Here is a 21,036-nt window from a genome sequence, read left to right as displayed (position 1 = left end):
CAAGCAAAACTACAAGGACAATGAGATTATGTAGTTATTGTCAAGGTGCATTGATGTTCCTCAGAAATAAACTAGATGCTAAGGGAAATTAACAAGCAATGGGAAATCAAGTGTGAAAGCCAGAGGACCAGTTGGTGGCACAAAGAAGTCCTTATCTTCTACAGAGTAATGAAAGAGAAAACAAATGCTCAAGGCCAGGATTTAATGGTCCAAGTACCTGACCTTCAGAAAAGTTCAAATGCCCAATTACGGTAGGTCTATTATACCAAGGTCAGGGCAAGGTCTCCCTACTTGTGAAACCTAATAACTGTCACGCAATGAAGACATCTAGAAGGATGCCCCTGAAGATGTTGACTCCCTAGACCCCTCTGACTTTTCTGAGCCCACAGAAATGGTCCATCTCCTATTAAGAGCTAATATGACCCCTTCCACCTCATCCTGGAAGATAATGCAAAGATGTCTTCCCAAGAAGGCAGTAGTAAGAACTGCCTCACCTACCATTCTTACCACTAGGCCTATAACACGTTAAATCATAGCATAACCCAGCTGGGAATATACTGGGCCTTATAAGGAAAAAAAGGGATGATGCTTTCAAGAAAGCTGCAAACCCAGCCCAAATATACTACTATGTGCTGGCATGTACATAAATGCACATGGGACTGGATTCTGAAGGTGTTTAATCCAGGTGATTGGAACACAAATTAAAATAGGAAAATGCTAAAAAAAAAAAAAAAAACACCTCAAAATGTATGAAAGACCTAAATGTGAGATACAAATCCATCAAAATCCTAGAGGAGAACACAGGCAGCAACCTCTTCAACCTCGGCCACAGGAACTTCTTGCAAGACATGTTTTCAAAGGCAAGGGAAACAAAAGTAAAAATGAACTATTGGGACTTCATCAGGATAAAAAGCTTCTGCACAGCAAAGGAAACAATCAACAAAACTAAAAGGCAACCTACAGAATGGAAGAAGATATTTGCAAATGACAGATAAAGGGCTCATATCCAAAATCTATAAAGAACTTATCAATCTCAATATAATCAAGAAATGGGCAGAAGACATGAACAGACATTTCTCCAAAGATACACAAATGGCCAAAAGACACAAGAAAAAATGTTCCACATCACTTGTCATCAGGGAAATACAAATCAAAACCACAATGAGATGCTACTTCACACCAGTCAGAATGGCTAAAATTAAAATTTTAATTAAAATTAACTAAATTTAATTAAAATTAGAATTTTAATTAAAATTAACAAGACAGAAACAACAAATATTGGCGAGGATGTGGAAGGGGAACTCTCTTACAGTGTTGGTGGGAATGCAAGCTGGAATAGCCACTCTGGAAAACATTAAGGAGGTACATCAAGAAGTTAAAAACAGAGCTACCCTGTGACCCAGCAATTGTACTACTGGGTATTTACTCAAAGATACAAATGTAGTGATCCAAAGGGGCACTTGCACCCCAGTGTTCACAGCAGCAATGTCCACAATAGCCAAACTATGGAAAGAGCCCAGATATGCATTGACAGGTGAATGGATAAAGAAATGTGATATATATATATAGATATAGAGATAGAGATATAGACACACATACATACACAATAGGATATTACTCAGCCATTAGAAAGGATGAATATTTACCATTTAAATTGATGTGGATGGAACTGAAGGGTATTATGCTGAATGAAGTAAGTCAATCAGAGAAAGACAACTCTCATATGGTTTCACTCATATGTGGAATATAAGAAACAGCACAGAGGATCACAGGGTAAGGGAGGGAAAATGAAGGGGAAGTCATCAGAGAGGGAGAAAAACCATGACAGACTCTTAACTATAGGAAATAAACAGGGTTGCCGGAGGGGAGGCAGATGGGGGATGGGGTACTGGGTGATGGGCATTAAGTAGGGCACGTGATGTGATGAGCACTGAGTGTTATCTGCAACTGATAAATTATTGAACACTACATCTGAAACTAATGATGTACTACAAGTTGGCTAATCAAATTTAAATTAAAAAAATTTTTTTAATAAATTTAAAAAATAGGAAAGTGTTCAGAACTTGGAAATGGTCTCCAAAGATACAGAATTTAACACTTGACAAGGACCCCAAAAGACAGTGTGAGCTTGCTATGAAAGTGGCTCCTAGAACATTAAAAAAAAAAAGTTATGGTAATCCCTGAACAAAGATGCAATGCCAAGATTATCAAGGCAAATGGTGCAGGAAGGGATTTAAAGACTCACTGAAGTGGCCAAGCTGAAATGGAGATACTATGTAGGGCCAGAAGACCTACTCAATGACTGTGTTCCATAGAAAGGCCAAGAGGACCTACCATTTGCCAAAACTGTAAGGAATGTGGTAGAGAGAGGGGCACCAGCCTTAAAATGTTCAGTTATGTTGCTCTTCCATAGGCCAGAAGTAATGGTAGGCAAGGCTGTTATGGGACTTCGCTCCTTAACAGCAATGGGGATGATGGGTCCCCAAAACATAGAGAACAAATGGTAGATGTAAACAGCTCAAAGCCAGAGGTCTGCAATCATGGTAATGAATGGTAGGGCTGGAACAGCAGTCAAGAAACCTGAGCTGCAGAGAGTTATACAGATGAATAACAGAATACCAAATACCTAAAGGCAAAGTAGATGGGTACTACTAAGTTTATATCAGCAGAAGAAATCAACGATGAATGACTGGGATACTGAATAGTCTCCTCAACAAAAAGCATGATCCCTAATGGAGTTTCCAGATTTGAACCAATGTTCAGATCCAGAACCCACTGACTGAAGAGGTTGCTTCATACCCAGGAGGAAGGACTTGGCAATATCACAGCAGTAAACATTATATTGATTGCTCTGACTTTTCCCCTGAAAGGGACTGAGGTAAATGTACACTGGGAAAAGGGAAACAGCCAGCACTATTAAACATAGGGTTTGAGGACCTAAGCTGATACCTGAAGACCTGAGATATTATCATGGACCCTTATTAGAGTAGGGATAAATGGGAAACAGGTAACAAATGGAGACATGGCCAGGATCTGGCTTACAGAAGGTTCCCTGGACCCACAGATTAACCTGGTGGGGATCTCTCCAGTGCTAAATTTATAGTTAGCAGTTGACATCACCCAATACAGAGGGGGAGTTTGGGCAGGGAAGGTGGAAATCAGTGCTCTCCCAAAGATCTAAAGGATCAAGCGTTAGCTGCCCCCTTAATATCTCCATTCAGTTCACCACTCTGGCTCCTACAGAAACTAGATAGATCCTAGATTAATGTAAACCAGTGATCAGCAAACATGTTCTACAAAGGGCCAGATACTAAACATTTTAGGCTCTGTGAGCCATACAATTTGCCACAACAGTTCAACGCTCCCATTATGATGTGAAAGTAGTTACAGACAACATGTGAGTAGGGGTGGCTGTGTGTTCCAATAAGACTTTATTTATAAAAACAGGCAGCAGGTCACATTTGGCCCACAGACTATAGTTGCTAAATCCCTGATGTAGACTACTACAAGCTCTACCAAACAGCAGCCCAGCTGGAACCATATAGCAGATGTGATATCTGCTAGAACAAATTAGCATGGCATCAGGTGCATGGTATATGGCTATTGATTTGATTTGATAAATGGATCAGAAAAGAGAATAGGAAACACTCCGCATTTGTGTGAGAGAGCTGTTATTTATTTATAGTTTTCCCTGAGGACTATGTTAACTCTCTGTACTTGTCATACTATAATCCAAAAACATCTGAATCATCTGAACATCCAATACAATACTGATCCATCACATTGATAATATCATGCTAATTGTACTAGATACACAAGCAGTAGCTATCACTCACTTAGACTTCGTAAGACACACACACTTCAGAGGGTGGGAGATTAACCCTATGAAGATTCATAAAGTGATTTATAAAGTAGAGCCACCACTTTGGTAAAAATTTTAGGCTCTAGGGACCAGGACCATACCGGACATCCTGTCTAATAATTGATTTTTAAAAAAGTATTGCCTCTTGTACTTCATACCACCAAAAAAGGGGTGGCAGAGGCGGAAGAGGAGGGGGAGGAGCGGGAGAAGGGGAAGGGTGGGCGGGGGAGCGGGAGGACTACTGTTCTCATCTGTACACCGAGTGACCAAGGAGCAGCCAGCTTTTCATAAAGCCCGGAGCAGGAAAGAGTTCAGCAGGTCTAAGCTGCAGTGAAACAGCCCTGCCACTTAGGCAATATGATCCAGGAGACCCCTCGATAACACAGGTAGCAGTGGTAGGTGAAAAAAAAAATTCTTGTTGGAGTTTGTGGCAAGCTCCAGTTGGAGAATCACAGTGTGGGGCCCTCGGATTCTAAAGCAAGGTTATATCATTTGAACTAGAGGTTACTGGTGAGATTAGACTTGGGATATGAATTGGGAAGGGAGTGCTGTTAAAACAGTGGTGGGTACCATGGTCTGGGATTCTAGAGCAAGGCCATGCTATCTGCACTAGAGAATAAGATGCTATTTGGAAAACAACTTCTGGCATGCTACAGGAGCCTGGAAGAAATGGAAAACCTCTTGATGCTCATTCCCAGATGAACCACTTTTATAATACAATAGATAGCTAGGCCTACCTGGTCATATGTGTTGGTAGATCTGATGGAACCTAACTCATGATTGGTAAATCCGAACACACAGTCACTTGGTATTTCATGATGAGACACTTCTTCTGTGCCAGGACTAGGAGTAGGTCCATGATCACAAAACCCATTGATCATATCCTATTCCACAATACCCAGAGCTGCAGTCCTGATAGAGTGTTGGATAAGCCCATAAAAGTCACAGAGAAAGTATTATCTCAGAAGCAATACTCTGACAGAATGAGATGCCATCCTCTAGGACACAGTATAGACATTAAATGAAATATCATGACACCACACTGTTCACTGTAGAAAGAATACATAGGTCTGGGAACCAAAAGATTGAAGTAAAAATAACTCCACTTACCATTTCTCCCAATGACTGAATTAAAAAATTTGTGTTTCCTATCCCCACAACTTTGTGCCCCCACAAGAATTAAGATCTGGGCCCCAGAGAAGAAACGTCTACCAGAGAACTAGCAAAATCCGCACTGAGCTAACTATAAGCTGCTGCCTTTGGGTACAGGCAGAAAGAGGAGTCTCCATCTTAACCAAGTAATTATCCCCAATCATGAGAATAAGGTAGCACTATTGTTACAAAACAGAGGTAAGGAGGAATATGGGTGGCATTCAGGTAATTCATTTGGACACCTCTTGGTCCTCCCTTCCCCAATTATGACCATAAATGAACAGATACAACCCCTGCCTGAGGAGGCTGTACTTACCCTAGGTCTCAGACCCCTGAGAGTCAGTTTCAAGCCACTGCTCAAGCCACTGAGCCTAGCAGATCTGGTCAATGAAGGTGAGATAAATCTGCAATAGACAGTAGAAGAGAAACTAAAATCAACTGCAGCCCCAAGACCAACTGCAGCAGCAAAAGCTACAGCTCATCCTACTAACCTCCCTCTTCTAAGTTTTGTATCATAAGGGGAGTCCTGCTGGTATCCTGGGAGACCTGTTTCCACAAAATATATGAAGAAGTGGAGCCAGAGAGACCATGGAATGTGGCAGATCAGATGCACCAAGCAGATCCCTCTTCAGGGAAGGACTTGCTGCCCAACTTCAGGGACAGCAAGGATCTTTCCGGTGTGCCTCAGCTACAGAAAGAACTGGCCTGACCTGGCCAAGGTCATGTCCTCCTCCAGTGACTGAGTGAGACAGAGGTACAGAGGCACAACCATTTCAGCCCAACACAGAACAACCTTGATAGGCAGTACTCATTCCAGAGCTCCCCAGGGGAGGAGCTGAGGCTTTGTCAGACCTGCAGCCTAGTTCAGTTTCTCCCTCTGCCCAATCCTGCTTCTTCCCCTTTCCTTCTTCAGGTGCCGATCCCCAATAGACATCTTACATCCCAAATTCCATCTTAGTGTCTATTTCTAAAGAACCCAACCTGCAACTGGGTGACTGTGTGTTTGTAGGAGCCCAAGCAGGTAGAACAACCCAGCTGAGTGTATTAGGTAATAATGGAGAAAAGGTAACTTCCCTTCCCCCTCCAAGAGTATGCTGAAAAGCTGTTCCTGAGCTAACATGTACATCATTCCAAAAATCCCTTTCTAACGTGGTCAGTCACTATCCCAGGCTGTCGGACCACAGTGACAATGGCAACAGACCTTTCGGTAGTGGTCAGGTCCAACATTGAAGCACTATCATGTGGCATCAAGAGAAAGAAATATACCATATTCCTTCACTCATATGTGGAATTTAAGAAACAAAACAGATGAACAAAAGAAAAAAGACACAAAAAATCAGACTCTTAACTATACAGAACAAACCGATGGCTACCGGAGAGGAGGTGGGTTAGGGGATGGGTGAAATAGGAGAAGGAGATTAAGAGTACACTTATCCTGATGAGCACTGAGTAATATACATAATTGTTGAATCACTATATTGTATACCTGAAACTAATATAATACTGTAAGTTTGCTCTACTGGAATTAAAAATAAAAGAACAGCCACCGTCAAGAGAATGGAACTTGAATACACAGATTTTCCAGTCTTTTTCCAAGGCAAGACAGTGACCAAGACAGAGTCTGAGAGTTAAGCAAATACCCTTGGGTTTTTTAACTTCATGTGTGAGCTCAAACTCTGAGATGAGAAAGAAAGAGAGAGAAATGAAAAGAAAGATATTCTGTATGTTGGAGCCACAGGTTAATCTGACTAGAATCTTAGAAGTAATATGAACTCTTTTTATACCTCTAAACTGATAAAACATACTGAGTACAACTGTTAAGTGAAAAAAGCAGATTATATAATAGTATACACTACACAGTATGAACCCACTATTTATGGAATATATATCAATATGTTCATTAAAAGGAAAATATCAGAAGGCAAAGATGTTGTTAGCGGTGGTTATGTCAGGACGCAGGATTTTTACTGCATTATTTCCCTTATCTGTATTGTCTGAACTCTCTGTGATGAGTTTGTATTTTGGTAACAAGGAAAAAAGTTATTGTTTCAAATTTACTGATAGGGTGAACCTGTTTTCCCCCAATAGCTTTAATTTAAAAAAAAAGAGCAGTACATGTTCATTTCCTAAGAAATATAAACATTCCCCTTTCTTTTCATTAGGACCAGGGCTTCCAGGTTGAAGGCCACTCCAGATGTCATTCTATAAAGCAGTCTAGAAAGGCAGGAAATAAGCCATGGAACATTTTAATTGCTTTCGTAACCTTGATTACAGAAAGGAGACATCTCCTTTGTGATTTCTGCTTCTGAGAGGAAAGTCGTATGGCCAAGGGTTGAGAAGCTCACAGAATCCCTCACTCCTCTCCATGAGTACTATTAAAGAGAAGGCATCACACTGAGCAATTGTGAGCATCAATATGGTAGCCCTCATCCACTCTGTGAGCTCATCTAGTCCAAAAAGCCACCCCTTCTGCAATATCACTAATGGCTACTCATGCAATGCCAGCTCCAATATCTCCAGAGTGAAGAAATCAACCCCTATTGGCAGTCCCAGTTAGGTATACTTTAGGTACTTTGAATCCCAAACTAAATTTACCACCTTTTCTCCCCAGAAAAGTACATTTTTTACGTGTTCTACTGTTGTCACTGCCCTGACTCCCACCTGGCTAGTCTGTAAGCAAGTCATTCACCCGGTCTCATTTCTCTATTAATACCAGTCTCCAGAACAATGTAGATAATATAGTAGTTGCTCAATACATGCTGCAGAATTACTGTTGAATGAATAACAGGCACTCCAAAGATTTTCTTTAAAAATCCAAGTCCCTTGGTAAGCTTTTGTTTTTGATTGGCTTGTCTGTTCAATTTCTGCTGCCCTTCCTTTGATTGTGACCCTGTGCTATCTTGGAAGCAGTTGGTTTCTGTCAATTTTCTTTTGCTAATTATCTCAGTGCCCAAAACCAAGGTCATCTATTTCAAGGAGCCTGTGGGATGTCAACACTCTACATACAGTCATATTCCTCAGTTAACCCTCCTAAATAAGATTTGACAGAAAAAGGCATTTTTGAAATTTAAGGGTGAAAGAGTAGCTCAATACAATAAACGCTCAGTAATTTGAACTAAGTGCAGAGAAGGTCAGTCTGACAGGGAAAAGTACAAATTATAAAAGCTTCTTTTTTTTTTAATAGAAAGGGTCTATTCTCATGTATAGGAGGCTTACAGACCAAATTCAAAATGGACCTTTAAAAAAAAAATTCATGGTATGTTATGGTTGGAAAGAGAGAGGAAAAGGCAAAAGCAACCTGAGGCAGAAAGAAGAAATGAGGTGGGCTAGGACACAGGCCTCCAAGAAACAGCCAACCATTAAGAATGCAACCTCTCTATAGATGCTGCTGAACTGTCTAGAAAGATGAGAGGAAGGTAAGGAAATCTGAAGGAGGGAATGTCAGCCAGGTTTTGACCTGCCCTAAAGTGATGACCAAGAATGCCACAGAGGTAGCATTCCAAGTGAGGCTGGTGTCACACACGACCAAGGTGAAGAAAGAGGACTGACAGTGAGCAGTGAGCATTGACTGGACATCTAATCTAGGCCTCTGAGCTGTGCCCTGTGTTTGAAGGACACTTGCCATACAAGTTTCAGGGACAGGACATATACTACTCACCTACGCCTAAATCCACGAGGACAAGTTCCATCTCTTATGAAACCCTGAAAGAACTAAACCAGACCCTATGGCACTACATGATGTGACAGCACATGATGGCAAGATACAGACAGACTATGGAAACCAGGACTTTGTGGACCAGTGGAAACCATCATGGAGGACATGGATCTCCCATCTGGTAGAATGGGTAGGATTTGGTTGAAAGAGAAAAGGAGGGAAGCAGGTTCAGTGGGGAGAACAGTGTGAACACAACCCAGAAGTGAGGAGGGGTGTGGACAATGTGGGGGATGACAGTTGGGGGGATGGTGTAGGCTCGGCGCAGGGAACTGGAGAGTCAGAGAACCGAGCTGCTGAGATGGGAGGGGCCTGGGCTGTATGTAGTCCCTGGGTACCTGGCTCTGCTTTCTCCCAGCACCAGGCAGACAGCAGCGAGTGAGGCAAACAAGGAACTCAGGCACCACACGGCCACCACTGACTAGAAACAGACATCATATTGAAAAGCTGGTAGCGAAATGAAAAGCACACGTAATAAAAGATGAGATCCAAAGAAATCCACCTCACCCCCCAAAACCCACAAGTTTTGTCCAGCCAATACTGGCCAGAGGGAGGGAAGTGATTACATAAACTGGTGGAAACAACCAACTCTGCATTTCTTTCCAATTCTGAGTAATGTGGCAAGATAGGTGAATCCCAGCTAAAGAAAAAAGAAGGTAAAGGTGGAAAAGGGCCTCTGAAATAATTACGTCACTTTCAAGAACCACCAAATCAGAATAAACATACTACTGATTCTTGAGAAGTGCTGACTCGTGCCTTAAATTATATCTCTATTTACTTATAAAATAATCAATGGGTCAAACATTGGCAAATCAACCTAGTTTCTAGGGGCAAAATTTCAAATTGAATGTTTTCTCATTTGCATGGAAAAGCTCTTCACAGGACAAACTAAGTCAAGAATAATCAGAGGTCTTTAAACACTCTTCTTCCTATCTATTCCTTCTCTTTTTCCCCAAATTAAGAAGGGTTCATCTTAATTTTCGCTGCAAATATTATTTTAGAGAGCTGCCACCAAGTGTAAACATCTTCATTCACTTCCCTTGAAACTGCACTATTTTATTCAATAAATTATTCAGTGTCAGGGACCTAGACAAGGGACCACATTACTCTGAAAGAAGTTGAAATATGGTGTCAGAGACTGGCAAGCTGTCATGGCAAATTGGGCAGGACCCACCACCTACTCCCAACTTAGCCCCTACCATGCTCCTTCAGCTTCTGGGACTGAAGCAGAAGTCTGGAAAACTCAATTTGGTAAGTGTGGGAAGACAGATCTTAATTGAAAAGTTCATTTCTAATAAAATGCGAGGTGGTAAAAGGTTGGGCTGGCAGGGTATATCATTTGAGTCTTTATTAATAACATCAATTCATTTTAATTCAGTGAAGCACTTAATTGGCATCAAGCTTTTCAAGTTCACCACATATTCCTGTGCCTGGAATCCTAAATATTTAAAAAAAAAAAAAAAAAAACCTTCTCTTATTTGGTAATAGATGTTCTAATAATTTGCATTTTAACAAGAGGTTACTTGTAGCTGGCTTATACTAATTATAAGTATGTTGAGTTTTACTAAGCCGGTGGTACCCACCGGCCAGTGACAAATCTTTCTAAGTCTTAACTGGAATTCCCTGTAATTATTCTGCAGTCAGCTAAGACTCCAGCAAAGAGATGAATGAGGCCCCTTGAGATTACTGCACCTTGAATAATCATGGGCGGTCGGCGGGGTCAATTACTGTTTCAGTTTGTTCCACAGCGTGGCATGTAAATCCGTTTACTAGGGGCTTAGAGAAAGCCTTGATAGCATTTGTTTCATTGCCTTTATCTCCGCAACTGCAGTCATTCGGCAAGGCAAGACCCCAAGGGCTCAAAGGACCGTGTCCATTGGAAGTGTGGGTGTTTGCAGAAGGGCTGTGTTTTTGAGAAGGAAACAAAAGAAAACTTTCTCTTATTCACAGGATGGAAGAGAGGCAGAATTGTTGGCTTAGTGAAAAGGACTTCGGACTGAGAGTCCAGACAGAGAGTTTTCTAATCCTCCTTGGCTGTGATAACCAACCAGCCAATCACACCAAGAAGAGCTGCTTCTGGTGCCTGGTACTGTCTGCCCTAATTCTCCACAACAGGAAATAGGACGCGGAGTAGCAGAGGAAAAAAGGGAAGAGGCAAAAGCAAGAGAAGGGAGAAGAAGCCCTACCGAAAGAAAAAACGGGAATAAGTAAGCCAGGAAGCTCCTGTCAGTGTAAAACAACACACTGTCGCCTTCGTATAAACTGAATGCATGTGCACGATGTTTCGGGTTTAATTTAATGGTAACTTATTAATACCTACTGGATGTTATTGAAGTTATAAAGATAACTAAGAATAGCCGCTGCCCTCAATCATACAAGCTCAAAGACAGAAAAGACATACCAAAGAACAATATTAGCGAACAAACGATGTGGTTAATTATCACTCATTCAAATAAGGTTCAATAATTTTGCGAGATTCAGGAAGCCAACTTTAGAACTCTGAGGCGTCCAAGCCTGGCTGTGCTTTAGAATTAGAGCACAAACCTTTCTTTAAAATACCCATAGCTTGGGGCGCCTGGGTGACTCGGTTAAGCGACTGCCTTCCGCTCAGCGGGGAGTGTTTCTCCCTCTGACCCTCTCATGCTTTCTCTCTCTCTCTCATTCTCTCCCAAATAAATAAATAAATAAATAAATAAAATCTTTTTAAAAATACCCATGCCTGGATTCCAGTCCAAACCTCAGAAGCTATATACATTTGGGGGCATTTTATTTATTTATTGAGAGAGAGTGCACGTGCACGGAGTTGGGAAGAGGCAGAGGAAGAGAGAGAATCTCAGGCAGTCTCCCTGATGAGCACAGAGCCCGTCTCAGGAGCTGAAATCAAGAGTCAAAAAAAAAAAAAAAAAAGTCAGAGGTTCCACTGACTGAGCCGCCCAGGTGCTTCCAGAAGCTCTATTTTTAACCAGCCTCCTAGGTCATTTTTATTCAGTCACCCTGACACCAGAGGAGGTTCAAATTTTGAAATCCATGCAGCAATTATCCAAATTTTCCCAGTTCTAAAGACAGAAAGAATCACCTTCATTAATCCTCCAGGCAGAGAAATGGAAAAGTTTCCTTAGTTAAATGCAGAACGCTGAGGAGGTTCACCCCAGCTCACTTCATCCCAGCCCTCTGTCCTGTAGGGTCTCTTTGGCGCTCTGACCGAGCCGGGGGCAGGAAGGAAGGAGAGGAAGCGGGGAAGTCTCCAGTTACCCGGATATTTGTGTGCGCTGCGCGAGGAGAGCAGTGCAGGCTCACGGAGGAAGTGCGTTAGACTGCATCCAAGGACAGGTGGGAACGTTTGCGAAGTAAAAGCGGCTAGTGTGGCCTTTAAAGCCTGCCCAAATGATTTTATTTTTTTTTAATATTTTATTTATTCATTGGACAGACAGAGATCACAAGTAGGCAGAGAAGCAGGCAGAGAGAGGAGGAAGCAGGCTCCCTGCTGAGCAGAGAGCCCGATGCGGGACTCGATCCCAGGACCCTGGGATCATGACCTGAGCTGAAGGCAGAGGATTTAACCCACTGAGCCACCCAGGTGCCCCTAAAGCCTGCCCAAATGATTTTATAATCAATGAGAAGACAAATAAAGAGCTCACCTTCACGACCACCCCTCTACGTAGTGATAATGATGGGACTCCAACCCTGATCGAGGAACCCCGCTTAAGCTCTTTCTGGGAAGCCGTCCCCATCCCCCCACCTGGCCGCCAACTGTTAGTAATGGAAGTCAGGCACACACGGTCTCGTTCTCCAGCCAGGACACGTATTTATATAAGAAATGGATGACATGCAAATAGTGCATTCGCTTACTCATTCAGCAACCAGAAGGCTAAAAGTTCACATTCACAGGTTCCATTTCCCCCTAAAAATGTGTTCGTGGCTAAGGAACACACACTGAAAATGGTGAGTTACTATCTCTAGCCTCTTGAACTCATTTAAAGTTGGGAGAGACCAACCCTGGTCTGGGCTGCTGGTGGCCACTGGGCAGAATTGTTCAGCACCCCACAGTGGATCAATATGGAAGGTGTAATGTCCGCTCAGGGAAAACAGCTGAGGGCAGACAAGGATATATCCCAGGCCTGTGTAGTCAGTGTAGCAGGGGGTTATAGTCAAGATGGGGAGGAGCCTCAGTGCGACTGGGCAGGGTAGAGGCAAGGGCATCAAATGTTTTGCTTTTATTTTCATGTGCTTTTATTTTCATGGGAGGTGTGTCACTGGGTCCTCATGTCACCTCCCCAGATTCAGTGTCCCAATAGATGAACTGGCTAAACCTGTGTCGAGTGCCTACACCTAGGTACTTGGAGCTATTAAGAGGCCTGGCCCCTTCTAGCCTCCTCTTCTCCTCTTTGGAAGATAGGAACCATAAACCCCCACACAGTGGACACAGGAAAATCCAAACACACAAATGAGAACTGCCTGCTATAGATACCGTCTTTCTCCTAGGTACCGAAGTTCAAAATCTTAGAATCATCTCTGATAATGAGAACGAAGGGTCATTCTATAGATCTATAGTTCCCAATGTTCCTCCCCTGAGACCCCTTCAGATACAGACAGGCTGGGTCCAAGGACCCAGAGGGGATCCCACAGGACTTGCGAAGAGGGTCCTTGGCTTCAAGCAGGATGGAAATCAAACGTGAACCAGCAGGAAGTGAAAGCAGTTATTGAAGACAGAGAGAAAAAGAGAGATGGATAGAGCATCCGGGAGACTCTGAAAGGAAAAAGAGCATGAGTCTCGTCTTTGCTTGGGGCCTGGGGTTTTTATTGGCAACTGTGGTCTACTGACCTCTTAGGCATCCAGGAACTGGTCAAAACAAGGACAGGGCTCAGGTCCTTCAAAAGTCACTTATTTCCTGAAGCCAGGGGTCTTGGCATCAAGATGTTTGGAGTCAGTGGTCTCGGAGAACCCTTATGACAGCCCTGCCTGGCCACTCCTTAGATGTTATCTATTATGCTGGAAGACACCAAAGTTATCATTACCTTTTCATCCCTTACATGAAGGACATATTCTGTTTGCATTACAAGGCTTGTGTAGAGTGGGTTGAGGGTGCAAGTCCTAGCAAGAATAGAAGCTGGAAAAGGAGCAAAGGGAAAAAAAAAAAAGGGAACAAAAGGAAAAAAGAAAAAAAAAACTCATTTTTGATGAGGTCCCTTCAGTTTCTTGGTCTCACTTCTAACATTCATAGGCTCTTGTGTAACACCTATTTCAATCACCTCCAAATGATTATCTCAATACCCTCACTGCCACCCTTTCTGTCAACCCTCTGTCCCACTGCCATGGCCAGAAAAATGTCTCAAAGACGCAGAGCTCCAATAATGCACCTTCTCCCTCCATAGCAATTGCCAATCAAATTATATGCACACTCGTTTCCTCTTTTTCACATAGAGCCTTTCATGTTGTGGTCTTCCCACCTATCTTTCCAGCCCCTTCTTTCCCACCATTCTCCTGTAGCTAGAGCCTCCTGCTTCTGCATCTTTTCTCATGCCACGCCTTCCACCCAGAAGCCTTTCCCCATAATTTCTGGTTAAAACCCTGCCATCTGTGGCACTGTGATTTATAAGAAATCTAAATGACCAAAATTTATACTTCTGATGTGTACTTCATCCTCCTCCAGTTTCTGGCTCACAGTTCCCAAAACCCTTAGAAATTCCTGTGACAAGGGTGATAATTATGTCTTTTGCTATGTTAATGAGATAGATTTTGGAAAGCCCTTAGATAATCTAAGAATGGGAGGCTGGTTGCCAGGAGAAATGACCAGGTTATTTGAGGGTTTGAGGTTTCAGTCCTACTTTCTACCTATGAAGATAGAGGTTGGAGGTTGAATCACCGAATGGCCAGTGACTAAGCCCATCATGACTGTAATGGAGCCTCCATCAAAACCCAAAAGGACCTGGTTCAGAGAGTTTCCAGGATGGTGAACACTTGGAGGCGTGGGGAGAACGGTGCCCCTGGACGCTTCACCCCCTTTCCCTGCACCTGGCCTAATGTACCTCTTCATCTGGCTGTTGAATCATACCCCTATTGTATCCTTCAATAAACTGGTAAATTTTAACTATTGCCCTGATTTCTATGAGATGCTCTAGCATATTAATCAAACTTAAGGAGGAAGGTCATTGGAATCTCCAATCCGTAATGGGTCAGAAGCCCAGGTAACAGCCTGGGGCTTGCAACTGGTGTCTGATGTGGAGGGTGGAAGGCAGTCTTGTATGATTGAGTCCTTAACCTGTGGAATCTGAAGCCATCTTGGGATAGATAGCACCAGAATTGAGTTGAATGCTCAGAGACTCTACTGCCTTCTGAGGTCTTGTATTTGGTATTGTATGTGGGGGAGCTCCTGTGCCCCTCTCTTGCCCATGTTGGAATTGGGGCTGGGAACCTTAAAAGACCATCCCATTAAAAATCACCATAAATATCCCTTCCTTATTGAGCCTTTCACAATGCCACTCACCACCACCACCCCAAATTATATCTCCTTCACCTGAGTTTAAAGTCATTTACTTGTCACACTTGCCTTTCTTAGGGTACATTTTACATTGTCTTTGTGTTTGTATCCTATTACCCATACCCACCCCCAAATCCCAAGCCCTTTGAGAACAGGAATCACATTCTACTCGTCTTTGGGCTCTGCTCCTCCTCTCCCCTAAGCCCTGTTTCCCTAGCATGCACCACCATTCCCCTTATCAGTTAGCTGCCCAACAAATATTTGTTAAATGTAATTAACATTTAACATTGTGGGTTAGGCAGAGAAAAAGAGCCATGGTTACCAGAATTTTAGGTAACTTGATCCAAAGTGAAGTCAGAAGGCCTTGCCTTCTCTCCTGGATGTAGTGAGTATGTGAGTAGTTGGGTATCATCCAAAACTCCCTTCATGATTGCCATTACTTGTTTTATGTCCAGCCTTCTGCTAGAATATAAGCACCATGAGGGCAAGTACCCTGCTTTATCTGATTCACCTCTGTATTCTTACTGCATACCTCAGTGCTCAGCATACTGTAGATGCTCAGAAGAGAGAGAACTGAATCAAACTGAACTGAATCTTATCCAGTCTGATCCAACCAAATGGAATCTGGTAGATTAGAGGTAATGGGGTACAAGCCTTGCACTACATCTCAGTCAGCTGACCCCTGTCAGGACGGGGCTCCAAAATAAAGAAAGGGGCACAGTCTTCCTAAGAAAGATTCCTTAGTAGGAAATGACCCAAGCAGCTCAAGCATTGCCTTGGAGCCACAACTGGCAGGGGGAAGCCTGTAGGCTAACATTTCATTAAAGGAACCAGGTGAAGACAAGTAACGTTTTGGGGAAGAAAGGTCCACCTTCAAGTCTTTCTGTATTTTCACTTTTGCTTAAAAGAGTTTTAAAGGAAGGACTGCAATTCCATAACAATTAATTAAATCATGCAATTCCATAACAATTAATTAAGAGAAGAGCTCATCTTTGCAGGAAGCTGAATAAACAATTATGCATTTGGTAATATTTAAACGTCACTAAGAAGCCTCCCCTCCCCACCAAAAAAAAAAAAAAATAGAAAGATATCACCTGATATTAATTATTCCCATTTCCCGCACATTAATTAGGTGACTTCTGTAGACTGCAGAATGAAATGTCACCAAGTCCTGCTTTGCCCTATTACAAATGAACACATCAGCCCTCTGTAGAATGCCAACATCCTACCATGAAAGAACCATCCCTCTTGGTTTGGGAACCATCTTGTTCTAAGGAGACCATTTGAAAATGCCAGTGGCCCTGGAAAGGGTTGTGTTATCAATGCTTTTGTTTGTCTCTGCAGTTTTCTGAATTAAGTTGAGAGGGAGGAGTGTAGCAACAGGAAAGACAGAAGGTAGACTTCCAGAAACAAGAGAGATGTTTGAGAGAACCAGGGATGGAGGAAGAAGAGCCGACAAAAAAGAGATCCTGAATTCTTAATGACTGCCTTTGTTTCTGCAATTTCTCCTATGGCTGGGACAACTAGGAATCTCAGAATCAGCGTGACTGTCTATAGGAATTTAACTTCAGGGAACGTATTACTTTTTTATAAAGGTAGCAAACAAATAACCTCCTTCAACTTAATGGGAAAAGCCTTTTCAAAAAATTAATATCCTCTAGAGATTAAGGTTTATAGATAAATAGCTTAGTGGGACAAACAGATACACACATATAAGAACACTGATCTAAACTTTTTTTTTTTAAGATTTTTTCTTTATTTATTTGACAGAGAGAGATCACAAGTAGGCAGAAAAGCAGGCAGAGAGAGAGGAGGAAGCAGGCTCCTTGCTGAGCAGAGAGCCCAATGCGGGGCTCGATCCCAGCACCTGGGATCACGACCTAAGCCAAAGGCAGAGGCTTAACCCCAGGACCTGGGATCACGACCTAAGCCAAAGGCAGAGGCTTAACCCACTGAGCCACCCAGGTGCCCCAAGAACACTGATTTAAAATAAAGGTGACACTGGGGCACCTGGCTGGTTCAGTTGGTAGAACATGCAACTCTTGATCTCATGGTAGTGAGTTCAAGGCCCATGGTTGGGTGTAGAGTTTACTTAAAATTTTAAAAAAAAAATCTTTGGAAAAAAATAATAATAAAGGTAGCACTGCAGAGCAATGGAGAAAGGACAACACTGTCACCAAAGAATGACAATGGAATGTTCATATGAAAACAACAAAATTCAACTCCTACCTCACTCTATGTAAAACTCAAATCCAGATAGATGGTAAGCCTAAATGTGAAAGACAAAACAAACAGCAACAGAAGAACTTTTAAGAGGGTTTGGGAGTTCTTCTTATCCAAGTCAGGAAAAGTTTTCTTAAAAAGAACACAAAAAACAAATTACAAAAGGAGCAAAGATGGGCTTGATACAGTTGACTATCTTTGAATTCAGAACTTAGAGCCATGCAAAGACACTACACTAGAGTATAAAAACAAACCAAAGTGTGGGAAAGTATATTTGCAACACTTTCAACAAAGGGCCCTACCCAGAATACAAAAGTAACTTCTACAAATCAGATTTTTTAAAGGCAGATAGCCAGAAGAAAAGCACGCAAGAGATTTGAACAAACACATCTGAAGACAGAATATCCAGATGCCAGAATAAACACATAAAGAGGTATTCAATGTCAACGTCATTGTTATTGAAGAAATACAAAATAAAGCCATGATAAAATACCAATGCACCCACCAAGATAGACATTTTTTTAAATGCCACACATTAAAGAGAATGAGAAACAAAGAGGAACTCTTCTCACCGCAGGTGGGAGTGTCCATTAGAATAAAACCATCTGTGAAGACTGGGCATGATGTACTAAAGACAAACATACACATTCCTTCTAAGTCAGCAAGTGCACTCCTAGGTATGTACCCGACAGAAATGTGCACACACACACCAAGAAAGCATGCACACTTCACGATAATAGCAACATTACTCTTTAGAGTCCAAATGAAAATGACCCAAAGAATGACCCAAATTGTCTAAAAACAGTAAAATTGTTTATAATTGTATAATCTTATACAATGAAATAACAAACAACAATGAAAATGAGTGAACTATTTCTGTTAAACAATATGGTTGAATCTCACATTGATTTTTAAGACACAGAGACAAAAGAATACATACCTACGGATCCATTTTTTTTAAAGATTTTATTTATTTATTTAACAGAGATCACAAGTAGGCAGAGAGAGAGAGAGAGAAAGGAAGAAGCAGGTTCCCCACTGAGCAGAGAGCCCAATGTGGGACTCAATCCCAGGACCCTGGAATCATGACCTGAATCGAAGGCAGAGGCTTTAACTGAGCCACCCAGGCGCCCCCTACGGATCCATTTATATAAAATTCAAAAACAGGCAAATCTAAAATACAACATTGAAAGTCTAGATGGCAGTTATCTTTGGGGAGTAGGCAAGTTGATGATTGAGGGGGGACACAAGAGGAAGGCTTCTGGGGGCTGGTACTGTTGTTTTATAAGCTGGCTGGTGATTACATGAATGTTTATGATGTCCACCTAGCTAAGCTGTCCATGTAGATTTTGTATACTTTTCTATATGTCATTCTTAACAATAAAGAAATGTTTAAGTGAATATCCTTTAGCCCAGCAATTTAATTTCCAAAAATTTAACAAAAAATGTAACCTAAAGTTGATGTAAGGTATAAAAAGGTATTCATTGCAGTGTTTTTCATATGGCGAAAAGTTGGAAACAATCTAAAGATTCAGTTAAGGTACTGGATCAATAAATTAGACTATATCTCCCCAGTGGATATGACACATCTATTAAAATTGTTGCTCTGGATCTGTATTTGTTCATGTGGAAAGATGTCATATTGTACTAAGTGAAGAAAATGGTTTATAGAATAGGATAAGTAATCTAACTCCAACTTTGGAAATACATGCATAGAAAATTATGGCAAAACAATCCATATGTTAACAGTTATTATATCTAGATAGAATTTCGGTCACTGCTTTCCTAATTTCTCTGCCAAGATTACGATAGTTATAAATAATAATAGCTACCATGTATTGAACAGTAACTGTGTGACAAATATTGAGAAGATACAAAATATATTATTCTTATTTAATCCTCACAAAACCCCACAAGATAAGTTAAGGAGTAACCTTAACTGTAACTGTAAGTAACCTTAACTTAAAATAATAAGTACACCTAAGGAGACTGAAGAGAAGTAAATATACAAGATCAAATAACAGAAAGTGGTCCAAGTTTTTAGCCAGGGTCTGTCTGGGTCCCAAGAAATGCTCCACTCCACCACATCAGACAGTAAGGTCATATTAAGAGTAATTTTCATAGTCAGAATCTGAACCCGAATCTCCATTTGGTTTCAAAGCAAGAATTCCTATAAGTTCATAAAGTAGCACACACAAACCAGCTACAAAAGTAAAACCTTCATAGACATGAGATGCGATGTAAATAGGAAGTAGTAAGAATGCTACCATTTATTAAATGATGGCCATGTGCTAAGTCCTTGAGAGTAGTATCTCATTTTAATCTCATTATCTTGCAGTAGATTGACTGTATTTATGGCCCCAGTTCTTCTCTCCCTACATTCTTTGCAGGTAGTGTCCTCCCATTCTGACTTAGGGCTCCACCTTCCGACTTGCTTTGGCCAGCAGAGTACAAAACAATCAGAGGCTTGAATAACACTTCTGTGTCTCTGCTTGCTGTCGTTTCCTCTGTCATCACCATGAGACCATGCTAAAGCTAGCTGGCAGATAGAAGACATGGGGGGCACATTCTAGTCACCCCAGTCAACCCAGATGAGACCATATGAGATTAGCCACGAGCCAGTTGACACCCAGACTAGTGATCAAGTCCAGTCAAATCGGCCAACAGCCTCAGGAACATCCCTGTGACTCCAGACACATGAACTATAAATCTTCTAGGCCACTGAGGCTTTGTGCTTATTTATTATACAACATTACTGTAGCAAAAGCTAACTGATAAAACCCCAGGAGGCCAAAAATATTATGATCGTTCCTATTTTACATGGGAGGGAACTGAGGCTGGAAGCAGTATTTTGGACTAACTTTAATATCTGAGCCACACTTAGCACTTTTAAAAAGCTGACTGATCATAGTCCTTGTAGTTTAAACCCACAATTCTGTGCATGAGCACTCTCATATCTTTTTTTTTCTCTCTCTCTCTCCCCTATACTCTCTCTTCTGTAGTCCATAGGCATTTAATTTCTCACAGATGCCTTCAATGCTGACATGCATCCCAATATTAATTTGTGTGCTTCAAAGATTTATCCTAAAAATGCTGATGACACCAATAGAAGATGTAAAACCTGACCTTCACTTACACAATGATTGGCATTGACTATAATTCCTTATGAGATTTCACATAATCAACATGCTGATGTGTGCAGCTAGAGTACATAATCAGTTGTTCTATATCAAAAATCACCTTGCAGTTGGGGAAAGGAAATAATTTTCATATTATATGGTCAGGAGAAACAGGCATTAGATATACAGCCAAATTTCAGGGTGCCTGGATGGCTCAGTCAGTTGAGTGTCCGACTCTTGATTTTGACTCAGGTCATGCTCTCAGGGTCACGGAATTGAGCCCCACGTCGGGCTCCATGATCAGTGCAATGTCTCTTTGTCCTTCCTCTGCTTCTCACTTGCACTCTCTCTCTCTCCCAAATAAACAAAATCTTTCTTAAAAAATATATACAGCCAAATTTCAATAGTTGGTGTTAAGGATATCAGGGATAATAAGTAGATAAATGATATATGCACCCAAAGTTTTGCTTTCTGTCCAGAAAGCCTCCA

The 21,036-nt window shown here is 41.7% G+C and overlaps 1 long non-coding RNA gene across 1 annotated transcript in view; it reads right to left on the bottom strand.

Moving 5' to 3' along the window:
• Window positions 1–5,336: 5,336 nt before the first annotated feature.
• LOC116591027 overlaps window positions 5,337–21,036 on the bottom strand; it is a 74,389-nt gene continuing 58,689 nt past the window's right edge. Inside the window, exon 3 of the long non-coding RNA XR_004285808.1 lies at window positions 5,337–5,418. This is a non-coding gene — a long non-coding RNA (uncharacterized LOC116591027). The remainder of the gene's footprint in view (window positions 5,419–21,036) is intronic.

Source organism: Mustela erminea, chromosome 5 (genome assembly GCF_009829155.1).
Source record: "Mustela erminea isolate mMusErm1 chromosome 5, mMusErm1.Pri, whole genome shotgun sequence".
NCBI lineage: Eukaryota > Metazoa > Chordata > Mammalia > Carnivora > Mustelidae > Mustela > Mustela erminea.
This window is presented reverse-complemented; position numbering and strand designations above follow the sequence as displayed.